At 41.4% G+C, this 10522-nt stretch overlaps 1 long non-coding RNA gene across 1 annotated transcript; it reads right to left on the bottom strand.

Annotated features, from left to right (window-relative positions):
• Positions 1-507: 507 nt before the first annotated feature.
• LOC130373082 (uncharacterized) lies at positions 508-1617 on the bottom strand. Its single transcript, XR_008893462.1, has 4 exons — positions 1560-1617; positions 1348-1371; positions 1230-1263; positions 508-653 (listed from the first exon to the last, which is right to left on the bottom strand). It is a non-coding gene; the product is annotated as an uncharacterized LOC130373082 (long non-coding RNA).
• Between the last annotated feature and the right edge of the window lie 8905 nt (positions 1618-10522).

Here is a 10522-nt window from a genome sequence, read left to right as displayed (position 1 = left end):
CGAAGCCTATACGACACAGAATTCAGACATCCCAGGGACGCCGTGGCTGGAGTCAGAGTTTGGATTTAGTTAAAGATGACCTTACCTGCTTCTTGAAACACGGCCCAGATCTATGAAGACTAAAGAAATATATACATGGACCGGAACATTATACCTTGTAACCCTCTTTCAGGTGTCCTTGCATGGCGTGTTTGATGTCCTCCTCACAGACTCCACTGGTGCCTTCCAAGCCCATGACGTCATTGAAGACGAACGGGTAATATTGGCCTTCCACCTCTTTTTTAATTTGATATGTTTTGTACTATTAAAAGAGTGCAATTTTATTTCAGTATTTAAGATATTGGATGATATTATTGATAAATCTGTGCATACTTTACCACTAGATAATATAAAGAGCTTCAAAACATAGCACAACCAGTTCAGGGGTTAGTCATCAATAGAATGCCAGGAACAATACCGCGACAGTGAAGGTGAGGCCAGAGCTGGAGGCCGCCGCAGGACAGGTTATCCTGTTCTGACAAACACCGTCAACAGAATTAATGAAACTGGATTTCCCACTTCCAGCCGGGCCGTAGATTAGAATCCGAAGATGCTTTTTGGTGTCCTTTTTCAGAGCGAACAAATTCAGCCACCCGAGTTCCTTTTCTCTATCACTGTTTAAAAGGAACATTTTTAACAACCTGATTAATATTTATTTTTAATAAATAGAATTGCATGCTTTTTGCGTCACATATTCAAGGTGTGAGTGTAGAACAAATGGCGTCCCGGCAGAATTGGAGTGTTTAAATTGGTGTAAAAGAAGAATCATTATGATTCAAAGCTTTTGATTGAGCCTTTATATTGACACAGGGACGGGTCCTCTTCCATGGATCAGAGAGAGAGAGAGAAAGAGAAAACGGGTGACACGTCCACCCACACCGCGTCTTAATGTGTCCAGAGCTTTACCCTCTCTCGGACATCGACAAAGGGCCAGACGGAGCTCCACACAGCCACACAGTGTGGCGCTATAGTAAGTTTAGCGTGACTCTGCTGATTCATATAGCCAGTGAAGATTTCTTTGTGCTCTGTCCTTTCACCAAAATAATCATTTTAACAAATAACAGTCAGAAACCATAAAAAACATCCATCCTGCACTTTGTGGGTTATTTTAGAGATGAGTCTTTTTAATAAATAAATAAATAAAGAATAAGCCATTGTTAAGAGAAAAAGTGTTGAGAAATACCACTTACCCCCAATTCATTTTCCTCCAAGCTTCTTTGAGAGCTGTGGAATTAGGATGTATGACGTTAGAATGTTGTTCTCCACAATTGAATAGTCTTTAAAAAATGTAAACAATATTTAACTAACGCTCAGATTTTTCAATAGCAGGTTCTTTATAAAACAACAGAATGAAAAAATATCAGAGACCAAACAAGTTATAATATGTATTGAAAATAACACACAAATTCCTGTATATTAATTATTAATTTGAGAGCTGTGGAATAAGGATGTCTGGCGTTAGAATGTTGTTCCCTAACGATTGAATAGTCTTTAAAAAATGTAAACAATATTTAACTTACCCTTGGGTTTTTCAATAGCAGGTTCTTTATAAAACAACAGAATAAAAAAATGTCAAAGACCAAACAGGTTAGAATATGTATTGAAATTTGCACACATATTACTGTATATTAATTACCTGAAGAGTATGGGAACATCCCCAAGAATCCCCCCATGTTTGATGCTATGCCCTGAATCAACCGCACTGAGCCCTTTTATAGACCAGCAATTTTATTTTCAGTTTCAAAACAACACCTGACTTACAATAAACAGGTGCGGCCGAAGGCGAGGTGCTTGTTATCTTTTCAAGGTAACATTCCGCTGCCAAAACAAACAAAATGAATGCAAGTAGAACGAAACAAACCAAACACACCTTTCCCCATCTCTGAGCCAGTCCAACGCAACAGGGGGCTAAAACCATCCAAACCTACTGAAATGTTGCACTATAATAAGCGTGATCACAGTGAATAAGAAACAGCCACAATCTTCACACAACATTACCATAGAAATTGAATTGAATTGTTTATTGATCCACAATCAGCTTTCTCGTACACAGACAAGTGCTGTTCTTGAGGGTCAAAATTTTCAAATTGCACATCCTTTTTTACATAGAAGCATGCATTCACACAGCATACAACACAAACAAAACAAAAATAAAAAATCATTAGTTGATTACTTGACTTGAAGTTGGTTAATATTATTCTGAAAAATAAAATCATGTAACACCTTGTGTCAATAAATACAATTTCAATTTGATTTTAAAAGCCATCTTACTTGTTTAATTTACCAAAAAACGTGGTAAAGCATACCATTGTTCTGCAGTGCATTGTTCTCTGTCCGGCTCCTGTTTTATAAATAGAAATCTCCTCATGACAAAACATCAAGCTATTAAACAGGCTTACAGGACTCTTTGCTGTTATTATATTTCTTAAAAAGCTGAAAAGAGAGTAGTGTAACCTAATTTTAAAAGGTAACCAATGCACCTTATTAAGCATCTCACATACTCAAGTTCTGTATGAGCAGTTGAGCACTATACGAGCAGCTTTGTTTTTAGCTACCTGTATCTTATTAATATTATTTTCTGATGTGCTGGACCATATGACTGTTCAGTAATCATGCTGAGATAGGACTTAAACTTGCATTAATTGTTTAATGAAGCATCCTGGTAAATATGCCCTACAATATCTAATTACAGCCATTCCTCTCCCCACTTTCTTCAACATTCAATCTATCTGACTTGTCCAGGTAATTTGGCTGTCAATCAGCACACCAAGTAGCTTAACATTTGTGACCCGTTTGATTTATTCATCATCTAGTTTTAAATGCAGTTTCAGCTCTACTCTCCCTCCCCGTTTAGAGCATAATAGTATGCATTTTTTTTTTTTTTATCTTAAGCACCATTTTATTTATGTTAAGCCATTTCCTTATCAGCACTAGGGTTGAGCTCCGAAACTCGGTTCCAGTAGGGAACCGGTTCCTACGTAAACAGTTGTAACGAGATCGAATAAGTGCACATTTCCGTGCCTCATAACGGTGCCTGACGTTTTTTAACGCCCCCTGCCCCGCTCCCATGGTGTTGCGGCGTCAACTTGCGTAATGCTACGGCCACATCAAACGGTTCAACGCGCCTAACGCGCCTGTGGCTGCGCTGGATTTAGGAGTCCGAGGTAGGAAACCCAAACGCTGATCAGCAGAGATATAGTCCGCCAAGACGTTGAGGTTGCTTAGCAAGCAGAGACGCTGTCCATGCAAGGGAATGGAGCGTTCACTCTTCGTCATAACTATCAAACCAAACATCCTTCACATTCACCAAGCGAACATTATGAAAGTAGAATGCACATTTCTCGCATTTTTTTTTTACATGAAAGCATTTAATGGCGCAACTATGTTAGGGTGACCAGATTTGAGTTTGTGAAAAAGAGGACACCTCGTCGCGGGGGGGGGGGGGGGGGGGGGGGGGGGGGGGGCGAAAACATGGGTATTTTTTCTTTAGTTCGTCCGTGAACTTACATTTACGTTCAGGCATGGCTGCAGACAGTGGCGATCCTAGGTCCAATTGCGCCCCGGGCAAGATTGTTGACTGGGGGGGGGGGGGGGGGGTGAGCCTACGGACTTCAGTGGGGGTTTCATTCCGTCTATACACGGCACCTTCTCAACGAGCAGGTGTGCGCCTGCAGCAGGGGGCGCCAAAATACCTATTCCCCACACAATGTGGTACTTCATTGATAACCGCTACGCAGCGCATTTTTTTTTTGTAATGTGCTGTTGTAAACAGAGTGGAAGCGGCAAGGTGCTCAATGTTGCCAGATTGGAAATGGCAAAGTAACGTACCAAAGGCTCAAAATGGTCGTATTTGGAGGATCATTATCGTGGCTCTGGCAACCCTGAGATCGGTCGCCCAATGACAGACTCTCTCTACAGTCAGCTCGCGCAAGAAGGTGGAACGTAAGGGAGATACCATTTCCAGAACTTGGAAGGCCGTAATAACCATAGACATATACAATGGTAATAACTAGTAGGTTATGTGAAAGACCCAGAAACACAAATATGCGACGAGGCAAAAACAAATATGCAACGAGATAATGTCCGAAAACCGGACATTATCATCAATTAATAAAACCCCCCCGGACGCCCCGGACGGGACGTAAAAAGTGGACATGTCCGGGGAAAAGAGGACGTTTGGTCACCCTAAACTATGTTACTATTTCCACCCAGAATAAAGAAAGATGTCGGCCGTATGCTTCTGTGCAAGCATCACTACTCTCTGCCAGTGACGTCGGGTCAAGCTCCACGCTGATTGGCTATCGCGGCTAAGCATCACGCGTTGGTGCGTTGAAAGTTCAATTCTTAAGGCTGGTTTATGCTCGGTTACGTAAGCGTAAGCGCAAGCGCAAGAGGCCCTTGCGCGCCCTTGCGCCCCCCTTGCGCGACTTCTCACGTCTTGCGTGCGTCGGGTGATTTTTCTAGACTTGCGTCATTTTTTACGTAAGCTTTTACGCGAGCAGCCCAGCCTGCAAGGCTGTGATTGGTTTGCTGGTCTGGTTACTACTTCCTGTCTGGAGTATCACCCGGCAGGCTCATATACAAAAGCATTAACCTGAAGTGAAGTTAACTTTGCTGCCAACACATTATGTCGTTTTAAAATGTAGAGAGATATGCACATTTATACAACCCCAATGATCAACAACTTCATCACCCCTGTTCCTCTGTCTGTTGCCATCATTCACTGTGTATGGGGAGAACACGATCTGGCACATAAACAAACCAACGACTCCCATAGACAAAGACGTCATTCTCGAGGTCGTCTTCAACGAAAAACTTTCCTCCACATATTACTCCACCTACTGTTCTGGCGGTAAATTGCTTGGCAACACGCGCAACACGCGCAACCTAAAAGGGAGCATGAATTGCTTTGAGTAAATTTTGCGCAACAACGTAACACCAACGCTGAAGCATGCAGCCGCCTTTACTGCGTTTACGTGCGTAATTACGTGCGTCTGCCGCGTCTAACGCCCCTAACGCGACGCTTCAACGCGCCTATACCAATGGTTCCCTATGCAAAAATGTCGATTTTCGACGCCCCGGTGTGGCTGTACCTTTAGTGCTGGCCGCTATACCAGTTCACACTGAATAACGGTGTGTATTTTCGTTAGGATATGATTTTTTTACATACCGCCATACCGGTGTATTAGATTACAGAACGTTCAGAAAGCAGCGCTGCGCGACACTGTTTCAGACGGGACCCTTTTCAATGTTGCGCTAAACACGGATGGTACGACTACGACTTTCTTTATAGGTCCATGACGGCGAGGCGTGGTATTTCAGGCCAACTGGTAAAAGAGTGTGTCACGGCTTTCAAACATATAAACCATAAAGCCTATGGGCGCCTCGAGACTCGGGACGGACTTGTCAACGCGCTGTGGCATCGCTTACTTGATGTTGTTTTGATTGAAGATCGGCAGGTTGTAGTGGTTGAACGTGAATGATCTTGTGTGTATGTGTGTGTGTTGCGAGCAAATGTAATTTTAAAGTAACAAACAAACAAACTCAAAGCCGATGCATGCATTCAAAACTTTCTGTTCAAAACCAAATAAACAAATCAAAAACAGAGTCATTATTCGCTTCAAATACTTTTTCTTTTCAAAACTTGGGAATTAACACAGCGCGGTACCGAGCGGTTGAAAACAATGTTGGCGTCTCCTGTGGCTGCCTTGCGCACCTGAGTAATATTATCTAATATGACTTTGGCAGTAATGTTGCGCGGCTTGCGCCATGATGCGTGCCTGCCTGCTTTCAGCGAGAAATTACAATTATTTGTACTTATTTTTTAGAAAGATATTTATCAGTCACAGCACTCACAGCAGCCTCTTCGGGTAAATCGAGTAATTTAATGCCAACCGTAAATCTTGCATATCAAGTAGGCTAGCAAACACCATTGCCATTCAACTCAGTGTCCGCTGACTTTCTGCTTAATGTGAAACTCATAACAAGTCGTGCCGGTATGCAAGTGTGTGCCGTTTCGTTTTTTTAAGTACCGGTTCGAGAACCGTTTTAGCACCGGAACCGTTTGAAAAGTACAGAGTAGGCACCGGTATCGGATAAAACCCATACGATAACCAAACCCTAATCAGCACTAGCTCTTCATTTAGAACCTTTTCAAGATCTCCTGGTGTCACCGCTGCTGGATAAATGGTTGAGTCATCTGCGTACATAGCAATAGATGCATTGTTTAGAATTAAAGCTAAATCATTTGTAAAAATTGAAAAGTGTCCCTAAACAACTCCCTTGCGGCACTCCACAGCTCATAACCCTAATTTCTGTAAAAACACCATTAAAGTACACAGTATTTTCTATTTGTAAGGTAACGATTGATCCAGAACGGCAGTTACCGTTCCTGAACGGCATATGCCATGGTATGTCAGTGGTCGCGGTGGCACATGCCACAGGCCAATAAACGATCTCGGCCCTACTGTTAAAATTAGCCTTATCTAAAAGAGACATTGCCTACTTTCAAATATATATATGGTAGGGTACATGAAGTCGTAGGTTTTTATATTTCTTTCTTTATGCAAATGAAGTGTTTCTTCTTTAAAGTGTTCTTGTCCTTAACCGATTCTTATCTAATACCACCTTAAACATGTAGCTAAGTGACATTCAAAATAAATGATGACGTCACAGTGTAGGGACTACCCATGACGTCACAGGGTAGGATAGTCCCATTTGGTAGGCGAAGAAGGGAAGGGGTAGGGGGTCAGCTTAAAGTAAGGTTTAGGGTTAGGTTTGAGCAATGAGGGGTAGGGTTGAGCAATGAATTCGGATTTAGCCTTGGTGTCCCCAAGACAGGCAACACATGACATCATGTGGGATGGCAGAAATGTCATTGGGCAGGTGTGTAATCAAATATGATAATGACATTTATCCTGGGATCATGGTCGAGGTCAACGAGACCCATGCAAAGGTCAAATGCATGCACAATGTGGGGAGGAATCGCTTCTTTTGGCCAAACCGCGACAATACCTTGTGGTATCTCTTCGATGATATCCTCAGAATCATTCCACAACCAACCGCTGTGACGGGACGTCATGTGGAGATAGACCGAGAAATATGGGCCGACATTGCTGCCGATTAGCTAAAAAGAGTGAAACATGGATGCCACGTTTCCTGAATGCATACAGGTCTTGGACGATGGGCTTAGTGCTAGTGTTAGTGTTGACTGGTTATTGCGTTTGCCAATTGTTTTGCGCTTAATTCTTGGCTGTCAGTATTGTACGAGACACACACCATTATTATTCAGATTCAGGAAATATTTTTATCCCAGATGTATTATTTAGGATAAAAAAAAGTCTATGCATAAAATGTTGGTTAAATGTTCACTTGAAGCCGGAAGTGAAGGTGAATGTGTGTGTGTTTTTGTCTTTTAACTATGGGTGGTGAACTCTGTTATGCACGTCATCTCAGCTACCATCAATGTCATCTCTGTTTGTGTTATGTTTTTATTTAAAATTGATGATTAAATATGTTTTATTGCAAATTGATTAGAAAGTGTGAAATAACTTACATATTTACCACAATAAATTACAATTTATTTAATGCAATTTTAAAGCTACATTTGATGAAAAAGGACACGATCTTGACATCTTATCATTTAAATGCATTGGCATAGTTTACTTTTTTTTAAAGTCTCTTTATTATCATTCTAAAAGTTCTAACCTCCAATAAAAGAAATACTAGCCTGATAAAAAAACATTCAACCCCCTCAGTGTTGTCATGGAGATATAAACTAAACATACTGACTAGAATGTTTTTTTGGACAAGGCTGCAAATAGGTTTAATAAGACCTGCCTGTTTAACAAGTGAGTCAACGAAGAATTGCTCACTTTTGGTACCACCTCGTAGCGGCCACCCGGTGCTACTGCAATGTTTGTCACTTCCGCATTGGATGCTGGTAGAACTCGCTGTAGTTGGGGCTTAGGTTAACCCCACCCTCTAGCTGATGGAGCAATAGTTGGGGGTTAATCTAGACTACCAGTGTACCACCATTGTTCTATCTGCATGCCTCCAACTGAATCCATGCTTGGTTTCTGCATCAGAAGGTTTTGGGAAAATATTACCAGTGTAACCGCCACACATTCTCTACTTCTTCAATTACAGGAAAGATAATAACCAATTAGACCAACGATGCAGTGACCTGGTATGAGTTCATTATTGATTAACTTTTTCTGGTGGAGTGGGAAATTATTATCTACTGGAATGTGAATTATTCAACACATTTGAACATTTATATTGCTTATCTTTCAGCGTAACCCCTGGCAATGTGTTTTCTAACTTCACTGATCAAATTGGGAGAGAGAGTCATTCGGTTTTTCCTTCATTTAGATTCAACTTGTCAACAAGTATAGTTCACTATATCTTGCAACAGAGAATATAAGTGAAATTGTGGTTTGAATACACACCAGTAGATCAACAAAGAGAATAAATAGCTTAATGTTTATTTTACACCAAATCTGAATTTACGTCCGATTTTATTTTCCAAATGACCATCAATATGCCTCCAGTAGTTAAGTCCTTGTGTTAAGGCCCGTCCGGACGTCTGTGCTGGCACTCGGCCCAGGGATTCTTTAGTGTATGGATTATCTGTTGCAATATTTTAAACTGAAAAGTATCAAAGTAATTATTTGTATGTATCGTCTTAATTATTATGTGTGCAACAAATACAATATATCGTTATCTCAGATATTTAGCATTTAGAACACACTAGGCTTGACATCCTGACATCATGACTCTATGCTAACCGTAGTTAGCCGTAACTAACCGTAGCTAGCGTAGCAAACCGTAGCTAACCGTAGCTAGCCGTAGCTAACCGTAGATAGCTGTAGCTAACCGTAGCTAGACGTAACTAGCCAATCTAAAGCCTCCCCTTCCTAACGGGCTGCAGGGTGTTGGCTAGATCATCTTCATCCTCAGTCGATCAACTGTAAAGGGATGATGGTGTAGGGTTAGGGTTAGGGTTAGTTGATTGTTTAATGCTGCAATTATTAGTCATACAATTTAATTAATCCAATATATTTGAAAACATTTCTGTGTAACATGAATGATTGAAAGATATTTTCTAGGTTTTTGAACATTTGCTTTCCCATTGCAAACTGGGCAGACGTTGAGGCCAGAACCCACAAACAGGACAGAAGATTGAGAAAACAAAACTTTATTGATGTTCAGGTGGAAGAACGATAGTGCATGCACATAGAATGACTGAGGAAGCGTTTAGAAAACCCCCACTGGAAGCAGAGATTGTATGAAGTGCCCCCCCCCCCCCGCTGTGTCTCTCCCTTGCTCCAGAAACGCTCCTTCTGAAGTGTCCTGTTTCTCATGAATAGAAACGAGGAGGTTTTGCCACGCCGCTACTGGGTAATGTAAACATGCGAAGAGGAGCATTCTGGGCGTTGGGGGCTGTGGTCCTGTGGTCGTATCTCCTGTGGTCATGGGGTTGTATCTCCTGTAGTCGTATCTCCTGGGGTCGTATCTCCTGTGGTCGTGGGGTCGTATCTCCTGTAGTTGTATCTCCTGGGGTCGTATCTCCTGTGGTCGTGGGGTCGTATCTCCTGGGGTCGTATCTCCTGTGGTCGTGGGGTCGTATCTCCTGTGGTCATATCTCCTGCGGTCGTGGGGTCGTATCTCCTGTGGTCGTGGATCTTCTGTGGTCGTGTCTTATGTGGTCATGTGGTCGTGTCTCATGTGGTCGTATCTCCTGTGGTCGTGGGGTTGTGTCTCCTGTGGTCGTATCTCCTGTGGTTGTATCTCCTGTGGTCATGTGGTTGTGTCTCCTGTGGTCATGTGGTCGTGTCTCATGTGGTCTTGTCTCTGTCTCCTGAGTTTCACTTTATATTCCACCACACATCTGTAATTTATTCTTCTATTTACATAGTAGGTGAATCCTCTTTATGCATCTCACATTTATATGGTTTTATATTCAAACAAGTGGAAAAGTCTAACAGAAGGCTACGATAACCATAATAATCATCGTAATAATAAAAAATAGTCCACCGTAGAGATGATATGAGAAAAGGAATTCAAGATATTGTAGAATCAAATGTAAAAAAATTACAAGAAGAAATGTGGAACATACCACAATGGTTTGTCCCACAGGCTCTTAAAGCAACAGAAAATACAGGTTATATGTGTGCAAAATAATATCATTGGCAAAAATACAATTAGGATATCTACAGTGCAACTTGTAAAGAGATAATATAAATTCTGAATATGATTTGATAGAAAACGAGATAGCTCTCCCTAACGATTGGTTCTACTAGTCTAAATCTAAAACATATTGTTGTGTATTTAATATCAGATAACATCTTCACTGCACAGTTTAAATATAATACATTGGTTCGTCATACCCTCATTCCTCCATGTTATTCTGAAATGATAATCCATTCACCATCAAGCAACCAGAACTCAAAGTTAACATTAGAAAGTGATGTGGTAGCTT

The sequence above is a fragment of the Gadus chalcogrammus genome, chromosome 2 (genome assembly GCF_026213295.1).
Source record: "Gadus chalcogrammus isolate NIFS_2021 chromosome 2, NIFS_Gcha_1.0, whole genome shotgun sequence".
Lineage (NCBI taxonomy): Eukaryota > Metazoa > Chordata > Actinopteri > Gadiformes > Gadidae > Gadus > Gadus chalcogrammus.
The sequence above is the reverse complement of the archived record's forward strand: the minus strand, read 5'-3'. Positions and strand labels throughout refer to the sequence as shown.